The sequence below is a fragment of the Pavona decussata genome, unplaced genomic scaffold (assembly GCF_977016875.1).
Source record: "Pavona decussata unplaced genomic scaffold, jaPavDecu1.1 SCAFFOLD_199, whole genome shotgun sequence".
Lineage (NCBI taxonomy): Eukaryota > Metazoa > Cnidaria > Anthozoa > Scleractinia > Agariciidae > Pavona > Pavona decussata.
The window spans coordinates 673834-689458 of NW_028145607.1; the positions used below are offsets into that span (position 1 = coordinate 673834).

Genomic DNA, 15625 nt, shown 5'->3' on the forward strand with positions numbered 1-15625 from the left:
ATCCAAATTTTTCAAATGATCAAGTTAACCCGCTAAAAACATACAATAAGCTAAATTGGTTGACAGACCGATATGAATATGTCAAAAATGTGAATAGGACCTCGCTAGGGCTTCCAACTCTATTTTACTCGTGACAGCTTTAACCAATTCCTGACCAGCCTCACCCTATTCAGCCAAAAGTGGTCAAAATCCATGCTCTTCTTCAAACTAAGGAGGCTGCCGCGGTCAAAACCGCCCTTAAAATTAAACAAGACTTATCCTTGTTAATCACAAATTTATAGAAGACGTTGCTATTTTGGCGTCATGCATTTGAAGTTTTAATATCTTTTTTCCAACTCAGCATGAGGACTCGTTTTTCATTACGAACGCATTACGTATTAGCAGTTAATCTGAATACAAAATCGCTGACTCGGAGATACTAAGCTTAAAGGATTGTTAAACAAGACGATTTTTGAGAGACGTTTCTTGCCATTATGGAATATTAAAAATGCAATATTACAAAGGAAAGAAGCCAGTTGAGCTGGGGGGGGGGGGGACTTCAAAATTCGACACTCCTACATAAGCTATAGGAGTGTTTTTGCTATAAGTGTGTTTAGCCAAAGTGTATGGATATTTAGCTTTTTAGGTCTAGATGGCTTCAGGAATTGTCGTGTTTTGGACAACATTTCAGTCATTTGATCTCAATAACTCAGCGCTTTTATATTAAAATTCTTAATGCGTTCGTCATGAAAAAGGACCGCACGTGGCGAATTAAAAAGAAGATATTAAAACTTTCCATGTATGGTGCAAAGGAAAACAATGTTCGCGTTAAATTTGTGATAAAAAGTAATACTCTTATTAAATTTTATAGTGCCCTTTTCCTGCAGTTGAAGGATTAGATTTTTATGCAAGTCGTCAAAATAGTTAAATTGACTTTATCTTACGTTTTTATCAAAGGTGTATTCAAACCGTGAGCGTGATGCTCTCTAAAAAGAAATAATTAGCATCGTTTCTAATTTGACACAAAATGTCTAACAATATTCCCTATATGTCAACGAGCAGATGCTAGGCAAATTATATTCTCCCGCAAACTTGTTTTCCTTTTATAGTACTATCTTTTGCCATTAAAAACTCTAAACCATAAATGAGACAAGAATCTTAAACGAAATCATGTTGCTCTTTGGTAAAGAAAATAGTTTTTCGCTTTTCTGAATGTCAGTTCAAATTTGGATACAAAATGTCAATTAATATTCTCAGTATGCCAATGATAAGCAGGAAGCCAATTTATTTACCGGCCTGAACCTTGCTTTCATTTTGTAGTAGGTTATACAAGTAAATTACAATAACAAGTAGGTATCTTTTTTTGCGATAAAGATCTTGCATCATTAATAAGACGGAAATGTTAAACGAAATCGTGTTTTTTGGCAAAGAAAACATTTTTCCTTTGTCTAGTATCAGTTTCTAATTTGAATACGAAATGTCTGTTATAATATTTCCAATATGTCAATGAGCAGCTTTAAAATCATTCTCCCTCGGCCTTTTCGTTTTCCTTGCCTTTAAACATACTCTGATAAGGTACTCTGATATTTTAATATCACACCTCGTTTTATGATATTCTCAGTAAGTCAATGACGAAATGTGTGGGAAATTATTCTCGCTTAACCTTAGCCGCCATGAATTTTACCGTACTACATACAGGGATATCTTGTTTGTCACTAAAAATCCTCAATTCGTTATTTAAACTCGGCCGTCAATAACTTATTTCAAAACGTACCTTTGCTATAGGGACACCGTTTGCGTAGCTTCAAACAATCCAAAATACAGAATTTGTTTAACCCGTAGCTAACCGCTCGCTTATGGTTAAGACACCGGAACACTAATGCTTCTTTTACTTGCAAATTAAGGCTGCACCTGCATTTCACAGGTAACTCTTTTCACTTGCTCCAATTGGTTTCTTTTTTAATTCGCTCTAATTGCTTTCATATAGAACCTTACCGTTTGCTTATGGTTAAGACACAGAGACAGTCAGGCGTCTTTTACTGACAAACAATTAACAATTATTCACCAAAGTGGAGGTGAATACTGATGGCTATTTACGTATCCGCGAAGCTGCGAGGTAAATATCCATCGCCTTCACCGACACTGAAGTGAATAATTGTTTTAGTAGATACCACACAAGCTGAATAAGAAGTGGACTAAAAACTACTTTATATTTGACAATATACTGGCAAATGATGGAAAATTTTAAAATCTCGCTCGCCGCGCGTTAAACGGTTTCTTATTGTATAAAGTCCTGTCTCGCTTTCTTGCAGACAAATAAAACTTCTGGAGGCACTAGTTTAGTTGCTATGTGTCTTTTCTTCGATAGTGTGTGAAATTTGTCCTGTTGTTGAAACCATACTGCAAAACATTAGATGCTTCATTGTTTCCATTATAATAAATTATTATAGTGCTCGACGGTCTTCGTAAACAATGCATTTTACTTGGCTAATCACCTCCGAGGTAGCCAATCAGACGCGCGCGAAAAGCATTATTCACTTGTTTGGTTTATACTAATAATGGCTACAACTGCATCTTGCCACCGGGATAGCGCGCTTCTTGAAACCCTTGCCTAATTTCAAACCAAAATTTTTCCTAACCTATTTCGGACACGACCTTGTTGTCGATTGCAAACCATCCAAATTTTTCAAATGATCAAGTTAACCCGCTACAAACATACAATAAGCTAAATTGGTTGACAGACCGATATGAATATGTCAAAAATGTGAATAGGACCTCGCTAGGGCTTCCAACTCTATTTTACTCGTGACAGCTTTAACCAATCCCTGACCAGCCTCACCCTATTCAGCCAAACGTGGTCAAAATCTGAATTAACAAGATGCCTATACTGGCATTTACGCCTGTTGCTGTGCCTGATTTTTTTGTTCATTGTACGTTTTGCAGATTTTTAAAGCTATCCTCCCCTCGCAATTTAAATATTGCGTTACGGTTCTCAAGATCATACAGGATCTATACTTCATACAGGATCATACAGGATCATACAGGATCTATATTTCCTATGTATCTATTGCATTACATTATTCAAGATCATACCGGAAATTGCTTTCGATGTAAGATTACAAATTGTCCTTGTTTTATCCCCCCCCCCCCCCACAAAAAAAGAAGGAAAAACATTATAGTAATACTTGGCAGCGAAACGTTTAATCTTTTTGTGAAGTGGATTTCCAGTAGCGTTTACGTATCATTTTGACAAAGCGATGTGATGTCCGTTCTAGCTCATCAATAACCTTTCTTCCTCGCATCCTGGTTCTACAACTGTCAAAGAAAGCATGATTCCTTCGCCAAGAACTCTCCAATTTCCACCGTTTTAATTGTCGAGTACTTCTTAGAAGTTATTTTTTCAATTTACCGCTTCAACAGAGTTAATTTTCTTTTTGAAAACGGCATAGTTGAGTCTAAGACATGTAAGCAATATGGCCGCCACTAGAAGAGTGCAGAATTTAATCTAGGTTTAATGAATAAATCAAATGATGATTTGACATCACACAGGTAGGGACGAGAGGGTCCCCTCCCTCTTGATATACACGATGATAATGGATTTTGATTGGGCCGTTTATGTTGAAGACAAACAGAACAATAGACCACTTCTGGGAGAGAGCAGAGTTCAATGAATAAGTTAATATGCAGATTTGAAGCTACCATTAAAGAAAAAAAGAGAGAGAGCGAGAGTGCTAGCCGAATTTTAGACACGGTCTGCCCTTAGGGCATCCTGCGTCAAAAAAGATAGCGAGCCCTATTTTAGACACGGTCTGCCCTCAGAGCATCCCGCGTAAAAAGGCTGCTTCGGTCAAAAGCGCCCTTAAATTTAAACAAAACATGCTTGTTAATCGCAAATTTATAGACGACGTTATTATGTGCGCCATACATGGAAAGTTTTAATATCTTCTTTTTAATTCACTATGAGGGGTCGTTTTTCATTACGAACGTATTACCTATTAGAAATTAATTTTAATATAATGCGCTGACTCGGAGATATTAAGCTTAAAGGATTGTTAAACACTGAGAAACGTTTCTTGCCATTATGAAATATTAAAAAAAAAAACAATATTACGAAGGAGAGAAGCTAGTTGAGCTGGATAATACTAAACATGTAAATTATCTGTGTGTTTGTGTTAGTTATCTGGGGTGTGCGTAAGTAGTATACAACTTGGGGGTACGAGCGCATTTTATAATATCACGGTCACAACTGGTGTATGTGGGTCTAAACGCTTTTTTACAACTAATTTTAGGCTAACTCAAGGCCCAACTATTTCAAAAAACGGTCGTAAAATCAATTTTACAAGCATTATTTCACTAAGCGGAGACCCAACTTAACGAGACATAAAAACTCATTTAACCACAACAGATGTATGGGGGCTCTAAGCCCATTTTTATAAAACAACCGTTAAATCAATTTTACCAGCACTTTTTCGCCTAGCGAGGGCTTGAGTCGCATGGCTAAATTCTGAGAAAACCTTTTGTTTTTCTAAGAATTAGCAAATTAAACAGGAAGTTGTTAGGGGGTTTCCCTTTCGAATGAGTCATCAAATTGCTATTGTTAGTGATATGACAGTTGGGTGAATTTATTGTAAACATTTGAAGTAAAGTTTACTCGAAAAATTATTTCACATTTTATAATGTCCGTAAGCATTGCATACGAGGACATTTTTCATAAGGAGGCTAAAAAAAAAAACAACCGTAAAAACTATTCTACAGGCATTTTTCGCCGAGCGAGGGCCCAACTCGACGGCTTTGGTATAATCTTCTGGTTTCATGTCGTGTGACTTATTCTGAGAAAGCCTCTTCTTGTTCTTTCTAAGAATTAACATATGAGCAGGAAGTTGTCTGGTGATTTCCCTTTGAAAATGAGTCATCAAATTGCTATTGTTTTTAAGTCGCGGGATTTTATTTTAGCCAATCACAAGCTTCACATTTTTGCTTCACAATTGTGAAATGTCTCAGTTTGTGAAGTTCGTTGTGTATCCTGTAGAATGTTTATACCTTAGGGGGTTTCCCTATGAATTGGCTGATGTATCAGTCACGCGTTGTATGGTATTTAAAGGGAAACCATTAAACATACCAGGATCAGGAAACCGAAATGAAACATCTTCAGTCAGTCAGGCTCCGACATTGAATCGCGACGTTGGATATGAGCTCCCGGCGATCTACCGGGACATTTTGTCATGTGATATTTTCTCAACTTAATCATGTGACAAAACGTCCTACACCACTTGACAAAGATTCCGAGAGGGAATCAAAAGCCTATATTTAAGCTTTTTTGTTTGATACGATATGACAGGATCAAACAATAATTTTTCTCTAACATATCACTGTATATTATCTTGAATAATAGTATAGAATGACACGTGATAATCAGTCCATCTCGCATTGAGGGATTCAAAATTTGTTATTTTGACGAAGTTGAGGTTAAAGCGAACCTCCACCCCGACGACAAATTGACGGTGAATTGTCGGAAATAGTGCCCAAGTTCAAAATTTTACTTTAAATAGCAAAAATGACGTTCAAGTGTGCTAAGAATTAGATATGATTATCGCCTGTCTGGATTTTATGACATTATATGGTTGCCGCTATTGTCAGTAAGCAGAAGTTTTTTTGTGTGAAACAATTGAGCAACCGTTTTACGTCATGAAATCCAAGATGGCGGTGCCCGGGAAATTTAAAATGAGAAATAGACGATAATCAAATCCTGTTTTGTCAGACACAAAAATATTATTTCCATGTTTTCCAACGAAATTCGAAATTAGATTGTATTTTCAACAATTTAACGTTAATTTATTTCAAAAGTGGAGGTTTCTTTTAACAAACCAGAAAAAAAAACAAAAACAAAAACGTTTAGCATGCTGTAATAAGAGTGATATTGTGACCGATAAAGGAATGAAAGTTTGCAGAAGTTGTGGTATTGTTGGATGTGTACAGGCCCGCAAATGATCCCGGCCCGCAAATGATCCCCGGACCGGAAATGATCCCCAAATTGGACCGCAAATGATCCTCGGACGGGAAATGATCCCCAAATTGGACCGCAAACGATCCCCGACCGGATTTGGTCGCCTCATCGATAATTATAGGATGGAATGGACTCGGGAATTTGGACATTGTATTTAAACTTTATGTACTTCATTTTTTTTTTATTATAACGCAACAGTTATTTTATTTAAACGCTTTGCATGCAAATTTTACTAGTTTAAAAATTACAAAAATTACAAATTGGTGCAAAAAAAAAAAAAATCAATTGTCCTATAAACTGGAACATACATGTATATGTTTTAACTTGTACGATTATGGGCTACTTCCCTCCCGCGCTTCCTAATCGATCAATTAGAAGCTATTCAGAAGAGGGCCTTGCGAATAGCGTTCCCCGGCCTTGAGTACCCTCTTGCTATCGCCCAAGCCAACATAACCAGCTTAGAGGATCGTCGTGTGCACCTGTGTCAGAGAGTTTGGCAGAAAATTAAGGATAACCCGGACTGCCAGCTGCACTGCCTGCTCCCTAGCATGCGTTCTGAGTGCCACTCCTACAATCTTAGGAACAATGCCAGTTATAGCCATTTCAAGTATAGAACAAATCGTTTCGGAATGAGTTTTTTTCCTGCAATGGCGAAAACATCGTAGAATCACATATGATTATTAATTCATTATTTCCTTAGCATCTTATAGTAAATGGAATTGTAAATAGCTTTTTATATTGACTTCTTGTAATCCCAGTCCCTACGAACAATTGTAATATATTATCTTATTAATTGTAAACACATTGTATTTCATTTTATATGCTATTATGTGTAATTTAAATAAACCATCATTATTTATTTATTATTTATTATTACTACAACGCCGAAAAAAGGTACGAATTGTTCGAAAATCCTATTTTCTTTTTCAAATAGGGCTAAAAGTACGAAATGAACCTTAACAGTACAACCGAAAGGCCGTTAACTGGAACAAATATTAAATAAGTCCATTGAAATTGTTTTTGTTTTTGTTATAAATCTCGTCATGTTTCGATACATATGTGAAACCCAAGATCAAATGAGAACAAGAGGAGACGAGAATTTAAATACTCTATGCTGAAACACAACAAAAATTAAGAAGCAGGTCATTGATGACTTTAGCAAGTTTTTTTAAAAAAAGAAGACTGAAATCGAATTGCCTGTTTAATGATGATTAGACCTTAAATTGGTGAAAGCGCTTGCGATGGCCGTCAAATCTCGCCCACTATCGTCGCCTTAACTTGTTCTTAATCGGATCTTAGTCTTCAAGTGCCTGTTTGTTAATTTTATTTATTTTCTCACCTAAATTTACGCGTTTCATCCAAATCGAATTTTTTTTCTCAGAACTTCTTTGCGGTATGTGTTGATTCATATACAAATGAAAATAATAAAAAAAAAACATAATAATAATAATAATAATCATGCAAGGGCACTTTAAGCATAACTTATCTCAGTCGTCCAAAACTGATGTCATCGTGTAAATGTGCCGGCTAATATCATTTCGAGCTAATCCAAGGATCCAAGGGATGTCATTTTTATTAAGAACTTTACAGTATTTCTACTTTGAAACCCGATCGTAAATATTCTCATGACAAACTGTCATATTTTCGCAGTGACAGCTATTGCACAAGTGATAATCGCTCACAGCTTGAGGTTGGGCCACCTAAGCGTATGTACATGTTGGATTGTCGAAAGGGTTGCTATAAAGTAGGTTAATGCCACGACCTAGATCAAGGAGAAAAATTCAATTTCGTTTTAAAAGTTAAGTATCTTATCTAACATTTCTAAAACAGAGTTTTAAAATCGAGCGAATGGCTGACACGTTAAAATCAATAGCTTTTATTTTTTGTCCAAAAATTAAATATTGCCAGGTTAATTTTGTCTTTTAGCACAGTACGTTTACCGGTTTTTATTGTTGTTATAAAAGCCTGAGGAATTTGTCTTTTCCTCATATATCCGTGAACTGGCAATGGAGTCCAGGCCATTCCTTCATTTTTGCGGTACATCTTATTATAATCACTTCCGGTCCGGGATCATTTGCGGTACAATTTGGGGATCATTTCCCGTCCGGGGATCATTTGCCGGCCGGGATCATTTGCGGGCCTGTACAGATGTTATGTGTATGATAACGGCTACATCGATTTTCATGAGGACATGTATAAAATAAAGAGGAAGTCAATTTTCAATAGGTAATATCATATTGATTATTTATTATTCAAGCTATGTAGGCACAATTTTGCGGATGTACATAATAAGTACAAAATACTATTTATTTTCAAGGAAATTGATAAGCTGTTACCTTATATAAACAGGGAAAGGAAACGAATAAATTAGTATACAATACATTACGAGAAAGTTGTTTATTGTGGTTAGGTTACCATATAAAAAGATACGAATTACAAAATCAAAGAAGACGTTAGCCTTATATGAATCCTATTGGGAGGAACTGTATGCATTAACCGGTAGTGTGATTCAAAAGATTCTAAAAAAGTAAATAATTTGTCATATTTTGTGACCCATTTATCGACTATAGATGAATTTTCTAGTATAAAGTCGTCAGTGAATTGCATTTTGATGTAAAATTCTTGAGAATTGAATTCACTTGAACGTAAACAATCTTTGATTTCATTTAAAAGATGGCCATATGTTTGAAAAGCGTATTGACATTGATTTAATTTTTCAACATTTTTGTGTTTCACGTAGACTTCTATCAATATGGAAGCAGCTGTTACAGCTATCAAACTAACTGTAGCTGTAGGTATTACAATAGTGATGCCCTCTTTAGCAAAAACGACACTAGTCAAATCACCAGCTAATTTCCATTTTTTCAATCTTTTGTATGCTTTTGTATAGCACCTCTGTTTCTTGTGATAAACATGGTAATAAGCTTTCAATTCTTTGATTCGATCTTCTAATTATTTATCTGATGTGTGGTTGAAATCGATAGTTTCTTTATATTATATTATTACATTATTGAACCAGCAATCAATTAATCCAGATGCCTGACCACAAAGAAAATTTCTTCTCATGTTATTAGTACTTAATTTTCCATATAATGGATAACAATAACCTCTGTCCAATTTGTAATGCAAATAGAATCTTCCATATGCGTCGTGTAAAATCGAGTGGGCTCGTAAATAATCAATCCATCCGAAAATTCTTTCCAAAAATTGTATCAATTTGCTGTTATCAGGTCCTATTAACCCCATATTATGGTCAGCCAATTCGAGAATATCAGATACTGATAAACTCATATTGAAATGCTTATGGTATAAATATTGGTATGCTAAGGCTGATTTCAATATATTGTCATCAATATGAGTATGTCGTTTCTTTGTTTCATTTAAGAAATATTTGATATATCTAATCATTGCTTTCATAAATATATGGTATATTATTCAATTTGTTCTTCTGATGACACTGAAATTTCTTTTTCAATAAAAAGTTATTCGACAATTGCTTTCATTTTCCAGCTTTTGGGATGTTCAGCGGAGTATATATTATATGTATGCATGTCTTTGGCGAAAAAAATTCAAGACCTATAAAAGCGTCATGGACTAATTCGCTTTTAACATTATGATAACGATCGGTTCACTCTTACCATGAATTTGAAATAATTACTTGGCTCAAATCTTCAAGACCCAAATCATCTTTGTCAAGAAGCTTTATCCATATATGATTGGTTTTCGGCCAATGCGCTGTTTTATGAAATTATTAAACAATCCTTGACATAATTTGTTATTCCTAATTCAGTGGATTGAATAGCTTGACTAATCGGTGATGCTATTGTGCTTTCTATTGGTTTCATTTGTCCACTACTCGCGGCATAATCATCTTGAAATCATTTTTTATGATGAGAAGTCTGTCTTCTGTTTCTATAATTCCATTATTATTGACATGTATCGATTCTTTATGAGTGTGGTCAGTTCCTAATTCATAACTTACGTGTATTCTAATTTATTTCCGTCACCGTCTGTTATATGGTTACCGTTTTCGTCTAAGACAAATGGCATATATGATTGTGTTATAGTATGCTGTTCACCACTGCGATTATTCGTAGAATGAGTAGTATGTAGTTTGATGTAATTAATATCAACGCCGTTATCAGAAGTCACATGGAATGGTGTTTTGAAGTACATTCTTGCATCGACAGTGTCGTATGAATAACTATCTCCATTGTTTTGTGACACAAAAGCTCTTGTGACTGCGTCATTGTCTTGTTGTGGTAATGCAACATTTTTCAATCGTTTGTTTTGTAAATTAATGTCGACATTGATTTTCATCTGATTATTTTATATTGGAACATTTCATTATCAGTGCCATCATAAACTCTGGGATAAACATTATCAGACCAATCGTTTATGCCATATACTATCAGATAAGCTTGTACAGGATCTGCTGTAGCGGTGCCATGCATGGTAAAATAAATGTTCTCTGGTGTATCTTTGAATCTATTATTGATTTATACTTAAAAGTCTAGTAGTTTGGAATAATTGGTGAAATCTTTACTCACTTGTTTATCGGGATATATGCTGTTGCTGTTTGGGATGAGATTTGTATATTAGTCATTTTAGGCGGAAAAAATTCAAATATCATAGTGTAGGTTCCTACATCGTGAGGATACATGTTGAACCCTATTCTGCTTCGATTATCTTTAGAACCAGCAACTTTTTGTAAAGTCATACTGTAAGCCTTTTTTGTTTTGATGATGGCTTTCATTAAAATTCAGAATACCATTGACTACAATATTGTATTCACTTGATGACTCATATTGGTCGATCAGATATTTGAATGCATTTTTTTTATGACTTGTTGCCAAACGAGATTGGGATAGAGTATCGTCGATATGTTTTTTTTATGAATTGCATCTCCATTACCGAAAGGTGTTCTTACATTTTGTATCAAATTATTATAAATATCAAGTATTCCATCCATCAAGTCCCCACTTCTATTCAAAGAACCATTGGTAACAGCTTCAACATACCTTTTATTTACATGCACCATCATGAGGATTGATTGGATTTCTAAGATTGGTTATCTTGTTGTTTCCCATATTCAAATTACCAGTCATTGGTATTGGACCGTCTTTTTTTGACGACATTTGATGTATCAATCGGTTGTATTCTGGTATTTCATCATCAACATATTTTTTCGGAGTGGCTTGATTATCGACAGACGGCAACAAAGTTACAAAAACTTCAGTTTCAAAGGTTGTAGGCCCAGAAATCCTTTCTCCGTGTTTATTAAATTTTAAACTTAATTCTGCAACCCTTACTGCGACAGATTCCGATTCATCAAATTTCAGAAATTTAATCGTGTAGCGGCGTCAGCTCCGTTGTTGGAGATATCCGTGAAACTCAAAAAAAAAAAAAAAAAAAAACTAAATGCTTACAGGTTCCACAAGGTTGAGAGGTTTATTGTGCCAACTCTTACAGCAATCCTGTGTATTAGGACGTGTTGGGGCGAACGCTCTAGTAGGTTCTGAGTTAAACAGCAATAATTGCTCTCGTTGTTCCCGTCGAATTTCTGTGAGCCTTATGGAAAATTACACTCCTTTTCGAGGTATAAAAGCTTAGGACACGTGACTGCTAGCGGAAAATTATAGTGATTTATTGCGGTTATAATAGGGAAAATATCTAAAAATACTACGAAACAAAACTAAGGCACGCGGGTGCCGCTACCAATCGAATGCTCTTATATATCTAAGTCACCACAAATCGAACCGCCAGTTATTTTGTTATAAGAAAAAAGTGTCAATGATATGATTTGTTTGCTGCTTGACGCTCCGAAACAGGCGCAGGAAGGTTCTCTATTTCATTGTCATTCATATTCAGACTCGATTCCAAGGGGAAACTTTCTTTTCGTGATAAAAATATCTCTCGTTGATTCATAACTGATAACTTTATTCGTATTCCCTTGTACGGGGTAATTGTCTTTTGGAATTATTAATGCACCGGTCATGGTATCGCCGCCTTTTTAACGAAATTGGGTCATTATTGTTTTTTTTTTTTTTTTTTTTTTTTTGTATTTATTTATTTATTTCAGTGTTAACATATGATTTGTTTGCAGCATTAGAATTTCCTGAAGGATTGGCAAGTTCAATATCTCGAAATATTATTTTCCCATCAATCGTTTCCCCATTTCACTCTTTTTTCTACCTCCATAACCGTCATAATTCTTCAAATTTGGAATATACAAATGTACGTTATTATACTATTGATGTTCAGTCATAATTCTGATTACATCTGAATTGCCGGCAATATCAGGTTTGTCTTTGAGATGCAGGCTTTGTGTATAAATAGAACCTGAAGGCGAATACACGACAGCCTTTTCATTTACGACATATCCAGCTCTGGCTCCGTTTAATAATTCTATTTGTGATTTTGTCACCACGTCATTGGGGTCTGTACCCTGTTTTATATCAACTAATTTCCAGTTTTCCAAACTGTAGTTAGAACCCTTCACCACGAATCCAACACCAGGGAGTTCTCGAGGTCCCTGAGATCCGATACCTCTTGTGTACGAAGTGGTTGAACTATGTTCATTAAAAATACCCATAATATTAATGCCACTGCAAAATATTAATATTATAAAGGGAGATGTAAAGAATCGACCATAAGAAGACACAGAAAAAATCTGAACCCCAGATGGGATTCGATCCCACGACCCTCCGTGTTCTAGATCAGATGTTCTAACCTCTGAGCTACTGAGGACTCGTTGGCGAGCAAGGTCATTTTGTGGGTGGGACTTGCGAACCGCGTCTCGCAGTCACGCAGTCCATTCCTAGGATGCGGTACCCAAGTCCAACCCACAAAAATGACCCTTGCTCACCAACGAGTCCTCAGTAGCTCAGAGGTTAGAGCATCCGATCTATAACACGGAGGGTCGTGGGTTCGAATCCCATCTGGGGCTCAGAATTTTTCTGTGTCCTCTTATGGTCGATTCTTTACATCTCCCTTTGTTTTTCCTTCATAATATTAATATATTATATTGTTCCATAAAAGTTCCTTTGCACTCTCTTCATAGGCTTATCCACAACCAGAAACGGAAATGGTTTTTGGGTTGCTTTAATATATTGTTCTTTATTGGCTCCCAGCTCCCTGGATATCAAATTCCGTTCGCTACTGCTCAGGAAATCGTAAATACAGAAGTGACTGCAGTTTAACCTGATGTCCTTCGGGGTCTTGTAAAATGATTGTGATAAATAAATAACTGAGCAGTTCTTGAGTGTACCACTGATAAAATAATCAACCATTGCTTTTCGGTTTTTATAACAAATGAAGTCATCAAATATGACTATCTTCTGTGATTCATTTTCCATTGGATTTTCAATCGGATTGATTTCGTCATTGCTGCAGACCAAAACATCATAGCCAACTATTTTTCTGATTTCTTTGAATCGATTCATCATATTCTGATACTTATCCTGATCACAGTATACCAATGGCTTCATCAACATATCATACATTATATTAGTCTTTCCGGATCCTGAATTAACACATATCAGCATTCTCAAAGTGACTTGTAGCATATATGGGTTTAATCGCTTGAAACCACTATTTATACCCTCCTTAGAATCATAATTTGGGATTTCCATACTGATATGTTAGAAAAGTTTAGATAAGTTGAGAAAAGTTTATATAATGTATTATCATGGACATAGCCACGATAAATAAAATGACTGATTCAAAGGTCAAAGCTGGAAATATAACCAAACAGGTTCGAAATGCTATCAAAGAATACTTACGTGATAAACAAGATATCCAATTAGTTTTGTCAGAAACATTCAAAACAGTCGTTGAAGCCCAAAAAGAGACTAAAAAGACAATTGATGAAAAACAAGACAAAATGCTTGAACAATTAGAGAAAAACCAAAAAGCAATAACATCAGGGCTCGAAGATTCAGTTATGATGCAGCAATTTCCTGAGTTACCTCAACAACAAGAAACAACGACATTGCCAATCGATTATAAACCAGCTATGATGGAAAAAATAACTGACTGATCTTGAAGCAGGTTTTACGTCAGCAGATGCTGCTATTTTCACGAAGTATGAATTACCACCTCCAAGAATATTCTTGAATATGAGTAATAACGATGATGAAATTATTGATGATACAATAAAAGGGTTAAATGTTATCACACAGAAACCTTTTTTTTTTATTTTTTTTTTTTATTTGCAAGAAAACACACAGTTACATACAATAATAAACTAGACAGTACTTACGCACTTACACTTTGTACAATATTACAATTAGCTTACTCACTCGCTGGCCCACTAACACACCATTCACAACACTCACTCACTCACCTCATGCTCTCATGCACTCACTCACAAAAAATTCAAAGTCACACCCGTACAAGTCATATATATATTAAATAGGTCTAAGTATTGTCCATTTCTTTTTAAATATGTCTAATGTATTATTTTTCGTACAAATAAATTTCTCTGTGTCATACTTTAACGATACTTTAAATTTGTAACCACCTATATTCGGAAGTTCGTTATTTCTTCTACACCCCCATAAATAAATTTTTCCTATAAGTAACAGGTAATCTAGTAAGTGGCATTCTGGTGTTAAAACACCGATTAAAATATCTCTCAACTGAAGATGTATTTGTTGTTTTGCCAGGGATAAGTAATAAAATTCAAAGTCTTTCCAAAAAGTAATTGAGTAAGAACAATTATAAAAGAGATGCTGTATAGTTTCTGATTCCCGTTTGCAAAAAGAGCACAGATTGTCTGAAATATAGCCGATTTTATGTAATTTTGAATTAGTGTAAAGTATAGAGTTTAATACCTTAAACTGAAAGGCCTGAACGTATGGCTCAAAAGCAACTGAATGGGGAAGACAGAAAGCTTTTTTCAACGCCTCATCAGATAAATTAAATTCACACTTTAGTTTTTGCGCATGATTAGGGAAGCGTGCCTTTTTACGGACAAAAAGGGAATAGTAATCTTTAGATTTCTTTTTAGTTACATCGAAAAGACCACTGTCAGTTTTGAAGGATGGATTTAGGACTATGGGATCCGGTTTATAATTAGCATTTCTTAAATTGAGCGGTATGGAGTGGCGTAGACCAGTCCATTCCAGAAAATTCGTCTTCTCTATGTATTTTGCCTGTAATTCATAAGAGTCGATATTATTAAGATCAAAGCGTAAGTCGCCCACAGTTCGAATCCCATTATTGAAGTACCTTTTATAGAAAACTAGTTTATTGTTTATTCGTATTTCTTGATTATTCCAAATAAAGTAATGCCAGTTAGTATCATCTGCATTGTCTTTGCGAAACTCAGACCACCATTTCAATAACTCTGCATATAATTGAGAATTAATATTTAAGTCTTTAATATTATAATTGCAATTAAAAAGAACCAGACCACCTGTTTCTTTTAGAAGATATTCTAAATAGCTTTTCCATACGCCTGAATTATCACCAAAGATTCTTTTCAGCCAGGAGAGGCGGAGAGATTTGATCATGCTTTCAATATCAACCATTTTGAGGCCACCTCCCTCATAATTATTTATTGCAGATACTCTAGTTACTTTGTCTTTACCTTTCCATAGGAAATTGTATATCAAATAGTTTAATTCTTTCGCTATA

The 15625-nt window shown here is 35.2% G+C and overlaps 1 protein-coding gene, 1 long non-coding RNA gene and 1 other non-coding gene across 3 annotated transcripts in view; 2 read left to right on the forward strand and 1 right to left on the reverse strand.

The window, feature by feature from the left end:
- LOC146461350 (uncharacterized) overlaps positions 1-1832 on the reverse strand; it is a 33229-nt gene extending 31397 nt beyond the window's left edge. Inside the window, exon 1 of the long non-coding RNA XR_014857425.1 lies at positions 1754-1832. This is a non-coding gene — a long non-coding RNA (uncharacterized LOC146461350). The remainder of the gene's footprint in view (positions 1-1753) is intronic.
- The window catches only part of LOC146461344 (uncharacterized), a 227734-nt gene that overhangs the window by 169033 nt on the left and 43076 nt on the right, over positions 1-15625 (forward strand). The gene's annotated exons all lie outside the window — the stretch shown is intronic.
- Positions 12859-12932, forward strand: Trnay-aua (transfer RNA tyrosine (anticodon AUA)). Its single transcript has one exon. It is a non-coding gene; the product is annotated as a tRNA-Tyr (tRNA).